Source organism: Photinus pyralis, unplaced genomic scaffold (genome assembly GCF_008802855.1).
Source record: "Photinus pyralis isolate 1611_PpyrPB1 unplaced genomic scaffold, Ppyr1.3 Ppyr1.4_LG3b, whole genome shotgun sequence".
In the NCBI taxonomy this organism is placed as follows: Eukaryota; Metazoa; Arthropoda; class Insecta; order Coleoptera; family Lampyridae; genus Photinus; species Photinus pyralis.
Window position 1 is genome coordinate 25,088,072 of NW_022170510.1, and position 21,005 is coordinate 25,109,076.

The 21,005-nt window shown below is 36.0% G+C and overlaps 1 long non-coding RNA gene across 1 annotated transcript; it reads left to right on the forward strand.

Annotated features, from left to right (window-relative positions):
* Positions 1 to 308: 308 nt before the first annotated feature.
* LOC116166493 lies at positions 309 to 19,691 on the forward strand. Its single transcript, XR_004144325.1, has 2 exons — positions 309 to 555; positions 18,343 to 19,691. It is a non-coding gene; the product is annotated as an uncharacterized LOC116166493 (long non-coding RNA).
* The last annotated feature ends 1,314 nt before the right edge of the window (positions 19,692 to 21,005 follow it).

A 21,005-nucleotide genomic window follows, 5' to 3' on the forward strand; every position in this document is an offset into this window, starting at 1 on the left:
TAGTATCATATATGAATGGCGTAATTTAATGTATTAGGTAGCTTTTATCTTATACCGATAAATAAGATCGTTAAATTAGAAATAATTTACTCAATAACAATTAATTAAATTAAATTCAATTTCAATTTACATTTATACTTATCAAATTCATAACCGTGAAATTACAAATACAAGTGTAGGCGTATTTGTTTTCACTATAAAAGAATTCTGATAATCATAACGGAAGATAAAAATTAATAATAATCATTTTTATGAGATCGCCATATACAGTTTCCGTCATATAAAGTAAATGATAACACAGACGAACAGAAAATTTGCCATAGTTTTCAAATGGACATTGTAAAAAAATGTTAAATTTAACGTAGGCTAATCGCCATGCAACAATCGCGTAAAGAGAGACAGTAAATATTGCCTCTATTAAAAGGGGCAGAGAACATTCGTGTTTAGTTTGTTATTACAAAGGCGGTCTCGGGCTACCGGTCTGCTTGCTGCTCTGAATTGCACGCTAAATTACCAATTAATGGTACCCGATAATTATGTGGTAAATACTAAAAGGTACGTACCTGCCTTGTAGCTACTGTACGAAGCGTATATAATTGCCACGTATTATGAAGCAGTTTAACATCTGTCTTAGTATTTTTGAGAATTATGCCACCATTCTCAGTAAAAATTTGTTAGCGGTCCGATCAGGTTACATTATTATCATATCTAATTCGGCTTTTCTTCTCGCTATAATCAAGATTCATTTTTCAATATCGACGAGATTATGGCCAAATTTTAATTAAAAACGCCCAAAAATAGATACCTTCGTGCTAACCACGACATAAAACTAACTAGGTATGTACCTTAATTAACGGTCGTAGTGTTTGCATTACCAATCAGATTCTGACATACAGTTTTTTAATACATCATGCTAATTAATTATTTTGAAATATTAATCTTACATCTAACGTGTATGTGTGATAAATTTATTGAATATTAATGTTTAAGTGGGCATGAATTCGGTACTCAAGCTAACCAATAACTTGTCAAATTAATTAAACATTTTCTATTCCAATAAATTATCGCTCAGCAGTCTCGATTTCAAATAACGGTTTTGAAAGTCGTACAAACAGCTACTGAATATCTCTTCAACGCGGTTCAGCTTCACAAATTAATTGCTATTGCAGGTTCAATCTGAAATGAGGTAGCTTATCGGAAAAGCTAATTTTGTTCTATTTAATCCAATTATGAATAGTAACAGGCGTGAAATGGAGTTTAGTATTTTGGCAAATTAGCAAAACATTGTATTGAAACGAGCGTTGATTAATCCTTTTATTTTTTCGAACTGAATATTGGCTAAAGCTTAAGGCGGGTCCACATCAAGCGCGCCATCCGCGCCTTGCCGTGCCAAACGTTTTCGAACGTTCGCGAACAAAATTCGTGTATGTTTGGAGAATTGTCTGAACAGAGCAAATGCGCGCACGTTTGGCTATGCTCGGAAAGGTTCCACAAGTTGTGCGTTTGTTCAATTCGTAAATAGGTGATCATCTCGTCCAAATCGAACGCGCACAAACACGCAATTTCTTTGATGTACCGACAACAAGTGGATAATGTTTGCGAACGTTTGTTCGTGCTTGTTGTTGTGCGTTTGTGCGCGGTAACCCGTCCACATTAAAAGCGCGACAACGTTCGCAAGCGTTTGGCGCGGCACGGCGCGGATCGGCGCGCTTGATGTGGACCCGCCTAGTTTACATAACATTTATGAAGTTGAGGACCAAATTTAATTAATGTAAAAGAACCGCGTGGATCAATATGGAAAATTTATGTCCATACTACAAGGATGAAAAAAACACAAACAAAATAAATAGCTTTTTTTAAGATATTGGATTGATGTGCCTCAAAAACTGACCAACTACACGGGATGCCGACTTAATGGGAAATAAAATAAAAATGTGCGAATTTTGACCGTTTAGCGACCACCATCATGACAGTATTACATTTTGCACACGCCAACGTGGACAAAATCCTCAATAAAGTTCAATGCGTTCAGCAGTTGAAGCATGTCAGTTGATTGAGATCGTAGGCGTTCCTGTAAAAAATTATACGTACTGCTGTGACTCTAAGTTCGAGCCCCATAAAAAATAATTGTACCTAATGACCCGGCCAAAATGAATCATGTACCTATAAAGCACCTTAAACATAGCTTGTTCTCTTTCTCTTAAGCCGATTCCCGGCACAATAACAAAATGTCAATCTCGACTCCAAATTCCAAACTTGACAAATAATGGCCGTGATCAAAATTCCTTAAATTCCATTTATTTTTATTTAATTTACACAAATTTTGAAGACATCGGACACAAACTTTTGATACTTATCAACAAAATTAATCATAATTGAGCATGAGACATTTATCTAAATCGTTAAAGGGTTCGAATAAACCCACGATTTACATGAATTCACACAAACATCATTTATTTTCGCCACACGAATTAAATTGAGCAAAATATTCCAACAATCAAAATTGACTATAACAAGGTCCGTTTACACACCCCGCTTAAGCGTTCTATTACAATTAAACAAATAATGAGATCTTAAACCTGCATACAGTTTTCTGTTAAAACCCCAAAAAATCCGGCAAACAAACCCCTAATTAAGATAGAAAAAACGCACTTAACAAAACTTTTTCTTCTTTAACTTATCTTCTCATCAGGTCGCAGAGACGTAATTTTACTTAATTTGAATTAAACTGGCTGGCCAACCACGACAGATAAAACGATGGCTGTCCGTAAACAGTAGACGACAACTTCAATTAAAAACTGCTCCAACCAAACTTGTACGTACGTCTTCTCAAAGATTTCACTCGAACAGCAACTTAGCTTCGAAATTAGCAAAAGACCAACTCCAGTATCTAACGTGTTTTCTCTATTTTTTACAATTCGAAAAACTTCATCCAATTAACGGGACCTAGCAACATGACAACCAATCTGAACGTTTCTTGACGCTCGTGTAGTCACGTATGTATTAAAATTTTACGCAGAATTATATTATTTCAGATAACAATTTTCTACGAAAACACGCAATTTTTTGGTCGATTAAGTGCATTCTTATTGCTAATAATAATAAATTACATTTTATAAAAATTATCAATGTCCATAAATTAGAACTATCACATAAATGATTTAACAAAGTAAAATTGATAATGAAAATAAGAGAGAAATTGCTCTACATTTAACAATTCTAGGAAAACATTTTTACAACCAAACAATACAAAACAAACCACTTGGGACACAAATAGAAACGCAATACGCCAATACTCGCTTTTTGTTTACGCATAAAAACCCAACCAGCTAATTAGATAACAAGAAACAAAAATTTGATTACCTAGCAATTATTAATGACCGGTCAGTAAGTTCAGACGTCTGGACCAAAAAATCAACGTCCATATCGATATTTTTTACATAGGAGTACATTGCTCTTAAAATCGGACGCGCGCCAATAAATACAATTTTCTACTCTTCCGTATAGCATCACCCACAATGCAAACCGGCATATTAACATACCTCCAATATCAGGGACACGAGGGGTATATACGTATCAATATCTGACGCCATCGAGTATTTTCATGTGACTATTTTTTTGTACATTATTAAAAAAGTGTAGACGCGCCCCCCACTGGTGGATCATATCGTTTTTTCTTTCTACCATCTCATCTACAAAGTTCAATAGATTGCTACGATGCTTAAGTAAATTCCCATTTAGCTTCGTGGGATCTCCTACTATTATGGTACCGGTCCCGGACGAATAGACATGAAATCTTATCTCTTAACAATGAATTTAATTCAGAAAGAACCAGCATTAAGTAATTGTAACTCAAGTTAAAGTCGGCGCTCCTCCAACTACAGGAACTATGAATAATGTATAACGCTAACATTTTTTTTCGTACTTCCGAGACTAAAGTGGCCACTTCACTCCATTATGACAAGTACTGAAGTGTCACTTTTTGTCCCGCCGGGATTAAATTTTGACGAAAATCCCGGAAGGATGAAATTACTAACAAGGCAATTTCAGTAGGTTGTTCCACATTTTGTATGCGGTACTACTTCTTAAACGCATCATACTGCTGCTCATATAGTTTTTTGGATTTCGGTGGTATCAATTCTTTACCTACTTTGGCTGCTTTTTATGAATATCAAATACACTTTTGTCACCCACCACCAAAATTATGACACTAGCAATGACAGTTTCCAAATTATTTTTGTTACCACAGCATAGGAATTGTCGTACCAACGCAACGTTCCTATGGTAACTTGTTAAGGAGCGATTTTTGAAAGAACGCGTTCTCTAACTCCATACATATTAAGTGTTTCAGTTTCGGAAGTACGAAAAATATCGTATATACCTTGCGACTGAAGTAGTGTTCTTAATCCCTCAGGTAAATTATGGCCCTCCCTTCGGTCGGGCCATAAACTTTACCTTCGGGATTAAAAGTACTACTTCAGTCCCGCGGTATATAATATACTATTTAAAGATCAGAAGCAAAAACCGGTCGATTTTTGTATAGTGGGTCGCCAATTTTTATGAACAAATAATTCCTGCAACTTGAACACTGTGATAGGCGTTGCAAACACCTAACAATTTTGAATTGGTCCGATGGTGAAATATCCTTGCATTGCATTATATTTTACATATGTACTAGCAGACCCGGCTAACTTCGTTCAGTCAATGTTCCGCTCCCGGATGGAACATAAGCCAGGTCTACACTACGCGGCTGCACCGTCACACCTCGCCCAAAGATCCTGCTCTCGGATGGAAAGTAAGTGCGGCTTCGGCGGCTGCACCCCTTCACTTCGCGTTTACTGCGTCACCGTCTGTGTGGCTCAGTGGCAGGAAGTTGGGCTACAAAGCCGGGAGGTCGGGTGTTCGAACCCGAGTCGAGGTAAATTTTTCATCTGTGGCGAGATGAGAATTTCCCCTGGAATTTCCTTAGACCTTTTTCGAGCATTCTGCCGGGTACCTACTTCTAATTAGGTTTTCCTGCAGTTTTCCTAATTCGTAAGGTAAATACCGGAGTAATATAGAACAACTTAAGGCCTTCTGCTGTCTGCAGGGACACTTCGAAAAAGCACTATGCGGGTCACTCTGTAATTGGGCGAAAACCTGTTGAGGGCCCATAACAAGAGAGGGACAAAAAATAAATAAATAAATCAGAAACCTTCGCGTTTGGCTGTCTATATTTTCGCCTCTCGCCTGAACTCGACAGTATGGATCGGTATGGATCCTTCTGGAGCCATAGTAGATGTCGCTTTGGCTTTGGCTTTGAGTTACATTAGGATTTAAAATGATTGAAAAGAGAAAAATTGTTTGTGTACGTCTATGAATTATATTACGATTTAAAACAAAGAAATTAGAAAAGGTCATTTGGCCGCTCTTTGCAGGTTTTAAACACTTCCCACAAACTGATATTACTTCACTTGTTTTATTATGATTGCTTACCTTCTGCTGTACACTTTATCTCAAAACGACGAACTGCGTCTTCAATTAAACAAATTGAGTAATCTGCCCTAGAAATTAGCGTAAACAAAAATACACCCTTTTTTACCGTCGAAAAACTAGCTAGCAGCCTACGTTGATTCCAGTATTAAAGGAACACCACTTCCACTATAAATTTTCAAAAAAACGGTTACAAACGGATGGTTCGACAGTTTTTGTATTTCTTTTATTCTAACTAAAATTGAGAGATTTTGTTATTAAAAAACGATCAAAAAAATTTTGAGCACAAAATATTGATATTTACGTCCGCTGTGAGCATTTTAAAATCAAGGGTCAATGCGAAGAGAAAAAACGTACCTGTGGGCGAGACTAGACCTCGTGATGTCAGTAGCCAACACATTTGCCGCCGCGCACATGACGCAGCCTACAGAAAACTTGACCACCCTATGTATAAAGTCACCAGTCCCTAGTATAAAGTCACTGTAATTACCATGACCATGACAATATATTATAATCTTGAGGAGGGAGGAATTTGATATTGTTTCTGTCACTGCTGGAGGACATATTGGAATTTAAAGTTGAGATATTCGCAAATATGTGTTTAAAATTTCCTAGTTCTATGATTACAATAATCTTTCTAGTGCGCGGTTGCATGAAAAATGTTGGGTTTCTTTTTAAGATACTGTAAACTTTTCAAAACTGTCGACTTTAAAATTCTTGTTTGGAACTTTGGTGGGACATAAAATTGAATATTGTATGAGTGTGGATGAGCGTCATAAACAACTTCTTGGAAGGATAGAAGGGGAGATTGTGTGCAATACCTTTGGGTTAATCTTAGTTATGCCAAAGAGATTACTGGTGATCTGTGATAAAACAAACATGTGTATATAAAATTATAAACAACCTTATATCAATAACTCCGACATATTAGCAAAACTTGATTTTCTCGATGTAAGTGAAATATGGGTTCATACCCAGGGGCCAGTTCCCCATTTTATATTGTCAGTTAGATTTAGCAGGTAGTGACATTCAACCTATTTAAATGACAATTTTATATGAAGAGCGCATTTATTTACGCGTTATAGTCTACGCCTAAAATTAAAGTTGTAGACATTTCGGCTGACAAACTACCATTTCCAGTTTGAGATTCTCTGTCCGATATTATTTATTTGTGGAATAGAGGAAGAAACTAATCCGAAACAAAACTGTTTAATTACTGCTTGATCGAATCTATAATCAATTGAAATTACAAATTACGCGAACCAAAATTGCCCATTAGAGAAATTTTCCTCTAAAGTAGAATCGTGATAGCCGCAGCAGTTAAAAACTTTTCATACTAAACCAAGAGGTATTTTTTCTGTAAATTAAACCTGCATTAGCCGACTTTAATTCATCTTGTATGAAGAAAATAGTGGTTAAGCTAATTATAGGCCGACTCATATGTTGTAACCCGAAGGCATGTCTATGGTAACTCCGTACGCGTGCATTACAGCTAAAAGTGTTAAAGGTACCTAACCATTTTATGCAGCGTATTCGCTAAGAGAAAATGCCCCAAGCTTTTATGCCATTGGCTAATCATTGGACGTTAGGTACATGTATCCAAAAGTTAAGTTATCCGGGTACAATACGTATCGTAAAATTGGTATATGGCTCGTATTAGACTGGGTAACCGGTTTCAAATTAGAGGTAATCCAGTAACTGTTCCATTAATGCCATTGTTTATTAACAGTATAAATATGAATCGTTTCTAAGGGTATTGAAATGGACTAAGCTTTTAGAGTTGGAACCGCCACAGCCACATGATTTAAAATTGACAGGAAAATTATATTTCTTTCTGCATGGAATTTAACAAGAACTAGTCTTCGGCTAGTTCATAAACAGTCCGCTTTTAGTTATATACGCACATGTAAATCTGTCGACATGCTATTTAGGGAGGACATTATTCGCGATCATTCATAATAAGAATTTATTCTCTGAAATCTCTTTTGATTCTACTTTATATCTGAGCTGTCTTTAATCAAATTGAGCCGAAACGAACAGGCCTATTATTTGTAGAGGTAAGTGCGCAATTTAAAACAAGTACGAGCTGTCGAGTAGTTATAACTAAGCTAAGGTCGTAAACAGCATACCTTGATATGGTAACAGCAGCACGTGGTCATGACAAGAAAGTAACACCTCCTAGGAGGCATACGTCGCAAGAAACTAAGCGAACGAGTGCACTTCATAAATAATTTTTCAATATCTACAACTTCTGGTATGAATTAAACGTTTTGTAAGATCAAGTATAAGAACTTCGTGAGTATGTATCCCGACCAGATGGACGCTTAGTTCATAAATCGTAAGCCGATAGTTCAAAATACAGGATTATTAATAAAAGTTAATTTATTAGCCGGTCCTCCGATTAGTCAATCTCGGCAATAATTAATTTTATTACTCAAGTACCTAGGGGGGAAAGTTTATTCTCAGGCATGAATATGAAACCAAGTTATCCTGCATAAGAATTACACATAATTTATTCGACATTACCATGCATTTGGACAAGTGACGCCGTCTTGTGATTATCATAAACGCGCAAAAAAAAATGAAATCGATATTTTCCACTGCTCCGCTAATAATTAACACGTTTACTTGCCATTTCTGTTACGCTTGAACATTTGTCCACTTCTTCACATATATAGCATCATATCACATATAATTTTATATTAATGAATTTTTTTGTAGTTTTTAAGCCATTTTGACCAGTGTACGCGAAAAAAACTTTTGACATATGGATCAATACCAAAATAGGACGTTTTTGATTTCCCATCCCACCCTATATGCACCCCAAATTTCGTCCAAATCGGTTCAGGGGGTTTTTAGTTATCGTGTTCACAAAAAACGAACCACATACACACCCTCATCCTCTTTCACACACGTCAAGCTAAAAATCACTTTTTTGGGGTCTGTGTGCTTCAAAACGTTCAGGAAACGCATTGGCCTATCGAAAATGTGTCACAATTACAATACTTTCCTTTATACATACTATAAGTCTATAGTCGGAAAGTAAAAAGCTTAGTCATTCCTCACTAAAAAAAATAGATACAAAAAAATTGACTAATAAATCATTATTGGTTATAGTATAGTCCTATAGTACCGTTAGAACAGAACCGAAAGCATAGGTGAAACTATTTTAACGTATTTAAACATTTCTGTCTCGCATACTTTCGTTTACATTTTCCGAATAATAGAGGAAATCTGTTCGCTCCTTTCTGATTAGAAACCAAGTTTCATCATAATAGGGTCTACAATTTTTCCATGCTAAGAGTCTAAGACACATTCTTTTCATATTTCTTGCAAGTGGCAACTGAGTTGTCGTATTAAAACATAAAAAGGAATCTGTTGAAAAACATTTAGAAAATGCCATAATCTATAACTCACATCAGTTTACACAAATAATTTTGTGATACCATAATTTAGAATTCCATCTTGCGTATATTTCGTTCTGTTAACGATGTTCCAACAGGTAGATGTCTATCTAAACATTTTCAGACTCTTCGATTTTATTCATAAATCCATAAAAATATTGTAGAAATTTTATTCTTTTTACTTGGGAATTCGATAATGTTGACAAATGCTGATAACAATCTTCTGTGTTAAAATACTAAGCATGCCACCATACACATTCTTGGTCCGCAAGAAAAGATACTTGCACTCGTGCGCTGTAAATCAATCATCTCGTAACTGATACAAGCTTGCAGAAGATATTCCCGGATTTACATAATGGTTGCGAGGTGAAGTAGCGCTTGGGCCCGTGTTCTGTCGCCCAGTCAGACTTCTTTCATTTGCCTATCTTTTGCATTTTAATCTTTAGTTCTGATGCGTATGTAGTCTTTGTAATTCTAGAAGACCATAACAAAACTCATACTCGTACAGTTACTGTTTGGAGAATCCCTATTCTGGTCCAATGGCCTCCGTCGCAGTAGCTACTTGCAACTTTAACATACTCGTAATTCGTGACGTAAAACCTACTACTTGTCTAGTTACCGTGTTTGTTCGTTTACAAAACACAAATTCTGCACGTGAAATCACCTTATCGTATTTTGTTACTTAGTACGACTGAAAAAGTTCAATTTTATTGTGTTATAGTTAGGTATATTCAAAATATAATAACGTTTAAGTAAGTTATAAACTTTTATCAAGCAGAATAATTTGCATACTTGGAAGGTATTTTTTTATTAATAAAAAGTTGTCCAGTTAAGTAAAAGTGTCCATAAAGGGAGAACATTTATTGCTCGTAAACCATTTATATTAAATTGCATGTGGTTTTCATTTCATACTTACTTGTATGAAGACTTACTGCGATTATCTTAATAAAGTACCTATATGTAGACCATCATAAAAGTTCTTCGGGGTTCACTTAGTTAGGAATCTAAATTTTTACTAGTAGATCTGCGAGTTAAATTAACCCTACAAGCGTAAAAGTATACTAATATCGCAGCTCAATGCCCGCAAATCGTCACAATTTATGCTGTGAATTTACACTCTAATGGTAAAAGTTTAATCAATAAAACACTATTTCCGTCAGTAAACTGAAAAAAATAATTTTTGGATCCCTTCGAATCATTGCACACAAGAAAGAGCATCGGAAACACATTTATTAAAAAATGTTGGTCTTCATTGTGTTTTGAAGCTTGTCTAATGGTATAAGCAAGGTCTGCTCTCATAGCTATCTCTTTATTTGGCAAAAGGTGATAGGATATTGAAAAGCTGGTCCACCAGTATGACAATAATGCCTCAATCAAACCGGTAGTTATGTTGAAAAGTATTGGAAGGTGTAGGCAGAGCTGGGTAATTAAATTATTTCAAATGAATCTATTTTAAATAGGTATTTAAAATACAAAATACCTACTATTTTGTATTTTGTATTTCAAATAAACTTATAAAAACTATTTTATATTTTGTATTTGAAATAGATTTCTCAAGGTATTTTCTATTTTATATTTGAAACATTTCTGAACTATGTAAGAAAAACTAATTTTGTATCATCAATTTTGTATCGTTCTATGGTTTTAGTGTTATCTATGGACTTGCCTATGTTGGATCAATATCCAATAATAAGAGAACTGTTTTTAAGTACAACAATACAATTCTTTCGTCGCCTCCTGTGGAACGAGATGTTCAACAGACGCGCATGCAAATGGTTAATCATGAGAAACGATTTTTAGCGCATTTTCCAACGAAGTTGGGTGCGCTATTGCAGCCACTGTCATTGTCCGTCCGTCTGTCCGAGGTCTTAACTACTCCTACAGTTTTCAAGATATTAAGTTCGTTCTTTTTGCATTCGGTAGCGTAGCTCTAGCATCTGAGCCAAGGAAAATCTTGACAATTAAACTGCGCATGCGCGCACTGCGCAATGTCAACTTCCTTATTTATTAATATATTTTGTTGAAATTTTAACCACAAATACTTCTGGTAAAGGCAAAATATGCGGCATTATAGCTCAGTGGTAGAGCGTTGGGTTATAAATCCGGAGGTCTGGTGTTCGGACCTGGTTTGAGGTGAAGTTTTCATCTGTGGCAAAGATGGGAGTTTCCTTAGATCAGTCTCGAGCATTCTGCCTGCTACTCCGAATTACGTTTTCCTGCAGTTTTCCTATTTGTAAGGTAAATACCGGAGTAGTATAGAACAACTTAAGACCTTCTGCAGGGGCACCTCTAAAAAGCATTATGCGGGTCACTGTGTAATTGGGCGTAAGCCTGTTGAGGGCCTAGAACAAGAGGGACAATAAATAAATATATCGCATGTAGTAAAAATCAGTTATGCGCATGCGCTGACTGCGCAATGGCAACTTTCTTACTCATGGAGATATTTCTTTGAAATTTTAACCAAAGTTGCTTTTAGTGTAAGCAAACGTATCGCATTTTGTAAACATCAGATTAATGCGCGCATGCGCAGGATGCGCAATATCAACGTTATTTATCGAGATATCTTTTTGAAAATTTAATAACAGATGCTCCTGTTAAAGGCAAACATAACTGATATTGCAAAAATTAGATGGGCGCATGCGCAGTCAGTGCCATCTTCTTTATTTATCAAGATTTTCTTTGACACTTTAACCATAGATGCTTCTAGTAGAGAAAATCACAGCGCTGAAGTTACTCGCCTTGCTTTATGAATATTATAATAATAACCTTCAATGTAACGGGGAGATAGGTACTTATTTGAAATATTTAGTTGACATACTTATTTTCTATTTGGTATTTTAAATTGAAATACCAAACCTATTTAGTATCTTGTATTTAAAATAAGTTAGCATTTCTTATTTTGTATTTTCTATTTTAAGTAGATTTTGAAAAGTATTTTACCCATCTCTGGACATATGCAACTTTCGGTAATATATTTATTTTTTCTTCAAACGTCAATAAAACATGACATTTCTCATACATGACATAATAGTTTGACATTTTAGACGTCTCAAAAAGTCTCCGTTGCCACTGACATTTGTATGACGTGACGCTGTCAGTAGAACATGTTTCAGATTCTTCACTACTTGTTAATTTTGCATTTGCATCAGAATCTTAAGATTTATATGATAACTTACCGATTTTTTAGAACCACAAAAAAGATTCTTCACAATCTTTTAATTTAAATTTTTAGATTTTTAGAGTCATGTGATTCTTCCCATTTTTAGCGCATCTTTTAAGAATTAAAAAAAATGTGCTATTTTTTGCGTTTTGTCCGTCCGTCCGTCTTGTGATACAGCAATGTAATCAGCATAAATAATGCAAAACGTGTACGTTAAGACATACAGAGTGTTGTATTTGACTTTGGGTCAAATCACATCAGGAATGGTGGGCAAAAATTTTCTTACTGTCAGTGGATTCTACGTGAAAATATTTAAAATAAACCGTTTTTACGCTTTACCCTCTAAAATAGCGGGCAACATTTTTTACTATTCCACTGGATTTTACTTAAAAATATTTAAAATAAACCGTTTTTACCCTTTTTATATCTTCATATCATATCATCAACAGGGCCCATCGCTTTACACACTGTACATATAATCAATTAATATTTTTTTGTACAATTATGTTGCTACCTATATATTTGGAACTGTGAAACCATGTCCCTATACTGACAGGATGTAGCACCTAAGACCCCTCGGGTCATATAATTCCTTTACCATAAAAGTTATTGACAAAAGCCTTAAAGCAAAATTGTACTCAATTACCATCGCCATATTTCTAAAATGTGTTTGATCACCAGGGGCGTGCTGCATTTTTTTTAAATAGAACACCCCATATTTTATTCCTGATTTGGAATCTACTTGAAAGGTAATATTTTTTTATGCAACATACCCAACGATTTCGCTGTTATAACCTTTTTTCGTCAAAATTTTGACAGTTTTTCGAAATTTTTTTTGGGAGAAACTAAATCGCGCAGGCGGTAAGTTTTGAACTGAGGCACGGGTTAAGACAGTCACAGTCACATAATTTTTTTAGGTATTTTATGGAAAAAATAAAATTTTTGATTGACTTTCGCCAAATGTAATGCTTTTTAGAAATGTCAAATTGCATCCTCCTAAACAAATGATACCTCGGGCTAGCCAAAACCACAAATTTTCCACTGATATAAACAAAACATATTTCCATAAGAAAATTTCAGAGAAAAACCAAATCAAAAAGCCAATTTTTTAAAAAGTTATTTTTCGAACCCAAGTATGCCATGATGAAACAAAAGATGTTCAATTCTCACAATTAACAGTACAGTATCGGCAATGTATGATTGTTTTTTAATCAACGTCGCAAAAATGTTCGAAACTCCAAACAAACAAGAATAGTTGATATAGTGTTTCTTCTTAGAAACCGTTACCGGAATTGTTTGTTGGCGTCACGACTCACGAGTGTATACGCTGGCTGGGAGCAGTGGCGGCGCGTAGTGGTGTGTCTTGGGGGTGCACAATTTAAAAATGGGACCACGGGCAAAAAGCCGGAGGCGAAAATTTTTTGAGTGTCACCGCAACACGAAGTTTTTTGGGCCTATTAAATGGCATAAAAAGCGTATTGATGAGACCTCTAAATACTCCAGGGTTTATTGAATTTTCTCGATTTGTCAATGGTTGCGGAGAGCAAGTTCCAAAGCACCACAAAATTTTATACGGTCTATAATTTGGGTAAAACATACCTGTTCTTTTTTACTTCCTCATTACGTTTTTCGATACTCAAACGGTATGCACTATTTAACTGCTGCCTTTCTTGCTTACCTAATAAATTAAATCTCAATTTAGCAGATATATGATGTGCCTTTGAAGATTGATATTTTTTATTTTTTTCGGATAAATGCACTAAGTCTGTAACGCCATTCTTTGTCCATTCTCATGCCTCATCACCGAGCTCATCACCAAACAACAAACACGGAAAACAATAGACTATTGTTAAAGGTACAACCGCAAACCAGCCAGTTTTTTCATACATGTCTATTTTAAACGATCGTTTATAATCCCGACTTCCTTAATTGATTTTCGATATTTCCAAACTCGGTTTTGGGCGACCCGCATTTTTTATTTTAATTTGATCTTCTAATTTTAGTAAATTAAATTTAATAATTGTCTTTAAACAATGAACGGTAACGTCGCAACGTTACTTGTTAAAACCGAAACGATCGACAAGCCCTAAGTCGTAGTCCGGCGAATACAGGTTCACAATGAGAGTGTGCTCTTGCTATACTTTACAACTTGGACCTTCGCGGGGCGCACGGGGAAAGGCGACGTAGCGTTTTAACGAATCAGAGATCGTAGCTAATCGTGCACTGCACAGGAAGGCGGAATGGGAATAATTCTTAATACACGTTCAGCGGTGTGTCAGTGTACCTTACCCGTTAGGTTTTGCATTTCAGATAAGATAAGTGAACTATTTTTATTGCGAGATACGAACGTGCAAGAATGTTAAATACATAAATAGGATTGTTATTGTTTTCGTTTTTTTAAAATGATTTTTGGGAGTGCACGTGCTCATGTGCACTTATTGAGAAACCGCCACTGGCTGGGAGATATACTCGCAGAACACATTCAGATCCACGCGTGTTTCAACAGGTGTTGGTTAGATTTACAGCTATAGTCTGTCTAAAATTGACGCGAAGTAATAAATTATAAATTGGTGAAATAGAAATAGTATTTTTGTATGGAAGTGATTCTCTGTCTCTGTCTATCAGGTACATTTATTACTTCGCGTCAATTTTAGACAGACTATAGTGGGGGTGTGAAACGAGCAAGGAGAGATAAACGGACGCCGATTTTGGTGGAAGATAATGAATTTCCGGTTCTCGTGGTAGCTGGTGTCAATCGTCATATTAGTGTGCGTAAAATTAGTACTCCCAGTAGTTGTAAATTTATCCAACAACTTTTGAAAAGCGTGTTCTGCCTGGATATCTCCCAGTGTACTCTTGTGACGCCAACAAACAATACACTGTACTGTAAATTGTGAGAATTCAACATGTTTTGTTTCATCAGGGCACACTAACTTGGGTTCGGAAATTTTTTTTTTACAAATTGGCGTTTCGATTTGAGTTTCTCTGAAATTTTCTTATGGAATGTGGGGGTTTTGTTTATATCAGTGGAAAATTTGTAGTTTTGGCTACCCAGAGGAATAATTTGTTTAGGAGGGTGCCATTTAAAATTTTTTTGAAAAATATGACATTTGGACAAGGTACCAATCAAAAATTTTTCGATAAAGTACTTAATAAAAATTATGGGACTGTGACTGTTTTAATCTGTGCCTTAGTTCAAAACTTACCACCTACGCGATTTAGTTTCTCTCAAAAAACATTTCAAAAAACTGTCAAATTTTGACGAAAAATGGTTTAACAGCGAAATCGTTAATGTTAGGGGCATAACAAATTACATACAAAAATAAGTACTTTTCGAGTATGTTCCAAATCAGTAATAAAATATGGGATGTTCATTTAAAAAACTGCAAGTTTGATACGCCACTGGAGTACACCACCCCCCGGGTGATCAAAAATAGTTTAGAAACATGTCGGCGATAATTGCGTATAATTTTGCACTAAGACTTTTTCGGCATCTTTTTGGTAAATGGGTTTTAGATGCTACACCCTGTATACCATACGTGAGGTAGTCGTAGGTATCACAATAAATGCTGTGATTATTCATTTGTCCCTGATTTTCAGCCTAATAGACAGAATCGTATACTTTGTCAGACTATGAAACATCACTGTAATACAGTTTGTTTTGGATGAGCTCGATTTCGCTAGCGTGTACTTCGATAATTTGACTGAAATGATGTGGAACAATAATTTACATAAGGAGGAACCTATAACCAAGTCCTTTTACCTGAAAATCTGTAGCAGACATAATGTAATTAAAATGTTAACCGCTATTTACGTAACACAAAAATGATTGCTTTAAGGTTAAATGTCGAAGTAATTTAGTTGGTAGGTACAACAAAGAAGCATGAAATTTCGTTTGCGTTTCTAATGCCAAGTTCATTTATAGCAAATCGTTGGCTTAAAAAAGCGCACTCAGAGAGGCGGGTTGTGTAATTCGTTCCCGAATGCCTTAATTGCACCTTCTTAGTCGTTAGTTTTATTTTAGTTGATATATTTAAATGATATAATAGCGGACGTCCCTACGCTTTGAGGTTTAAACAGAAAGCTATTTTTATATCTTAGTAAGGTGTGGCAATTTAACGTAAATGACATCTGGAGATTTTAACGCTGGATGGGAACACGAACACCTATTGTATCTTGAAAGATATACCAGCAGGTTGAGTGTTTATTTAAAGGAAATACTGCCTTATCATAGTTAAAGGTGTGTCTAGAGAGTAACCATCACAACACTCGTAAACAAGTCCACTCTTATATTCAAAAATCGGTTTTCAGTAATCAAGATCACTTTGTAGATGAGATATAGGGTAATTATGGAGCATACGCTAACCTTGCCTAGTTAATTTTATTCCAACCGAAACCAGAGCTTTACGTTCAGTCCAATAAACTGACGCAGACGTGCGCTATTTCAATTTGTCAATCGACACATTTTTAACGCGCTTCTTATCTGTCCACTTCATCTATATAGGGGAAAAAACTGCTTTATGTATTTAAAATGTTCGCAAAACCGGTCAGTAATTTTCAACGAAAGGGCGAGAAAAGCAATAACATAAACCACATTTAGTAATGTCGAATCAGTTACATATACCAAATCCTACACAATGGCAATTGGCAAATGGTGGGGGTATATAAATCTTAAAAGACGTTTAGTCTGTTAGTGCCCTGCAATTATTTATTGGAATAGACCTGAAAACAATCAACAGGAGATTTAAAACAATAGTAGGCGTGTCAATCAATTGTGAATGCTGCAGTTATTATTCTTAGATCGGTATGTCTAACACCCATCAACGGTCCAATTTTTTGTGAACAGTTTTATGCGTGCTTCAACGTGTATGGACTGAATATTTAAAACTCTAAATGATACATTATTACCTCCGGAACTAATGACAGGCCGAAGGATTTTATGTATCCTAGATCTAATAGTTTAGTTTTGTAGACGTTTGTATGCAAATGTCTGTTATTATCCCGACCAGATGTGACGTACACTCGTTTTGTTCTTTACTTTCATATGCCACTCTACAAGAAGATGTCAATTTCAAAGTGAAAGAAGAGCTGCGGTCCTTAATAATGAAAAAGCACAACGTTAACACACCCCTCTTTGGCAATATTTAAAACAATAACTCTACAACAATGTGATATCAATTTTGTTATGGAAACTGAAAAACGCATATTTATATCACCCTAGATTCCTGATTTTTGACGAAGAAGGGTTTTGAAGAAGACTTTTTTTTAATGTGATTTTTACATATAGGTTATTTATTGGAAGATTGCCTACTTAAATTTTATATGTTTTTCTATCAGAGATTTATTAGCGGAAAACTTAGTGGCGAGTCTGTCTGGCCGTCTGTAGGTAAATTTTTAACCGAATGGTTGGACATAGAGCTTTTAGCGCATTTCCCTAAACCAAAATTGCGTTATTAGGCTGTGACTACAGAGCACGCGTGTTCGCGGGAATTGAAGTTTTCCCGAATACGAGCGAATGATACAAATGTGTACCACTTGATGAGGTGGTTATAGTGTATGCAAACTGATGGCGAACCGTTCGAAAAATACGAATCCAAACACTACCAATTATTTCACGCTTTTTCGCTCGTATTCGCGCTATGTGTGGAAATTTGCGATGGTGTACACGACATTATTATTTATTAAAAATCTGGGAAGAACACCTGGACCTCAAACGTCTCCAACAACACCATTTGAAACTATCCATGGACAAGTGCTAGTTGGGGATGGCAAAGCTGATTTATCCTAAACTTCACCGTTCCGGTGCGCATTAATAGAAATGCTAGTAACTTTACAAACCCCACTCCTAAATCTAATTTGTTGCGCAAAAATCCTTTATTTATAATCTCTTATAATTTTAATTTAATTTCACAAAATTGTGATCTTCATTACAGTTCTTTACCGGAAATGTTACGCTCGGTTATTAACATTAACAGTAATTAATTTTAATATTTTCATAGAACATTATTTTTCCTATAATCAATTATGATTAATTAAACTTTTAGTATTATTAGTGGCACTTAGTAATTATTTAAGAGGACCGATAGATATTTTTTTCTTTTTCTCTTTGTTTGTTTGACTGTTTTTGTTATTGGTTTCGGTAGTTTAAGTACTATTATCAATATTACTAGACATATTTTTTATTTTTGATGTATTTTTAACTCTATTGTACTCTGGCAAGTTGTAAAATGTTGTTTTTTGCTCTGAAATTGGAAAGGTTATGTCTTTCTGTTGAGCAAATAAAGGATTATTATTATTATTATCTAGGGCACAAAATCTTCGCCGAGGACAATCAGCCGCTCCCGGCACGTGGAGGCGTTGCGCGGCGCCGAACGACTCACAATCCGCAAACAGTTGCTTAGCTTTCTATGCCTTATCAATTGGCTGAGCGACTGCGTGCACCGCTGCGCGGAACGACAATACCCGCTGAACCACCTGCTGAAAAATGGGACACACTTCACCTAGGCGGCCGCGACAGAGAAAGCGTTCCAAGAACTAAAAAAGGCGCCACAACAGTCGTTGTCACTTCAACCAGCCATTCATCTTTCAAACAGATCCCAGCAGCAAAGGAATGGTCGTCGTCCGATACTAAGATGCACCCGAGAGGAGGCGGATCATCAGTTAGGCAAGGGCGAAACTGACCCCAGCGCAATCTACATACCACTTGAACGAGAAGTGCCGAACGGTGACGCGGGCGATCAAGCGATACCTTGAAGACCACCGGTGCCAGTTCCTCCATCTCGGTCACGTGGGACGTGGCACTCCGGAAATGGGGATTCTACATTGGACAACGCCCATCTAGTACCCCCAAGCGAACCACGTCGAACGCCGTAACCAATAAATAAAGAAGGGATTCCGGACGCACCTCATAGCAAAGAACCGGAGCGCCTGAGTAACCATACCACAGGAGTAACACCAAACCACGCATTATTAGGCGTAGATAGTGGAAAGCTCGAGAACAACCACCCTTACTCACAGGGGAGGCGCGAGAGGGAGCAATATACACGGTCCACAGAAACTAAGCTCGATACTGCCGCCACTACGCGATCTAAAGGCCAGCCCGCATCCAAATTTATCGGAAACTTGAGGGGATTCTGGTGAGAAATTGAAACTGAACTCGAGAGGAAATTAAAGAGGAACGAGTTGTATGGAACTTTATGAAACCGTCAGATGAATTTGAAGGGAATTTGGTGGAAGTTGAAGGACTTGAACGAACCCCGCACCCAATATCCTGCGCTCTCATCGATCCTGTGTATAATTGTATATTGTTGCAGGTGTTTATAGTGTACTATTTTATAGTTGTAAATAGTTGCCCTTTGGGCGACCCCCACGTTCAATCCGATAACATCCGAGATTCAATTTGGAAGTGAAATTGACCTTCGAATTGTGCTATGCACGGACCGGTTATAGAATCCTCTCCGATATTCCGCCGTAGAAACATTCTTGCTTTATTCTTTGCCAATTCTACGTAAATCTTCGTCCGCAGCTTCACCGGCGCTAATTTTCCGCTGCGTAACGCCGATTGACGAATGCTGCTTTCCCACTATTTACTCTCATATTTATAGGTATCGCCTTTGTAAAATGTGACCCAAGAAAACAATAAACGCTTTATCTTACGGCGATGGATGATTTAAATATTTACTCCACGTTACTATAAGGGTTTTTTGTCATTCAACATTCGGTTACTAGTTACAAACGTATTTAACTCACTCTCTCGCTCTTATTTTAATTACAATGACCTGCGAATTACTGCAACGTAATAAGTATTACAGTAATGAAGGCATATGATAATCTTGTACCAATAATTGATGAATGTGATAATAATTTATAAAAAGATATTAACTTTCTTGATTACTGAAGTAAATTAGAAAACTTACAAAGAATGGTCATCGGATTATCTTGTGATGAGAAAAAGTATGTCTCATAGCAAGTTTTTGAGAAGAAAATTTATCGGAAACTTGAGGGAATTCTAGTGGGAAATTGAAGGTGAACTCGAGAGGAAATTAAAGAGAAACGAGTGGAAACTTTTGGAACCTTCAGAGGAACTTGATGATAATTTGGAGGAAGTTGAAGAAGGACTAGAAAGAAATCATTGAGGAACTTGAGAGTTCTTTGTGAAGAAATTGAGAGAAGTTTAGGGGAATACCTCTCGGAAAATTTTTCCTGATAGGTATTCTCACACGATTAGGGCGTTGCGCGTAGGTGCACCATCCTGTTGAAACCAACAGTTTCCAACTCTGGTTTTTTGTGCCGTACATTATTGTATTTGTTATAAAAAATGCGACTCAACACAGTATGTATTTGTTTTGTTTGACGATCTTAATGGTAGCAATAAGATAGTGTTTTTTCTTTTTTTTATATCTGTATCAGAAAAAATGAAAGGAAATTCGCAAATTTCGATTTGTTTGGTATATCTTTGTACGTGATCGGTTTTATTTTTAGCATGATAGTAACTGTTTAATTGCGCAAGTTTACCCTAATTTGACCATTCTTGTATCTTCTATGCTTTCGGAGATCCCCATGATAGACATCTTAGATACAGTGTATAAAGCGTAAACATGGTAAAATTTTTGACGAAAGCACACAAAAACGACATCAATAACCAAATAGAAAAAAATAAATTAAAACCAATTTATAACGGGAAAAAATTACCAACTATTTGGTTGTTAATAGAATTTTGCTTGCACCACGTGCAACCAAATTGACTGATAAAATTTTCCTTTGAGGTATGTCAAGAGCTGTCAAAGAAATATGAAAACCTATAAATTTTAGCAATAAATTAACCATATCCAGTAACACATTTCATATGCAGCAATTTCATTAATTAAATTATTCAAGATTCCGATAAATGCTACCAATTCAAAATTTTCAGAGCATAAAAGTAGCTGTACCAATATTCAAAATATAACCATTTATACTGCTAGGAGGTA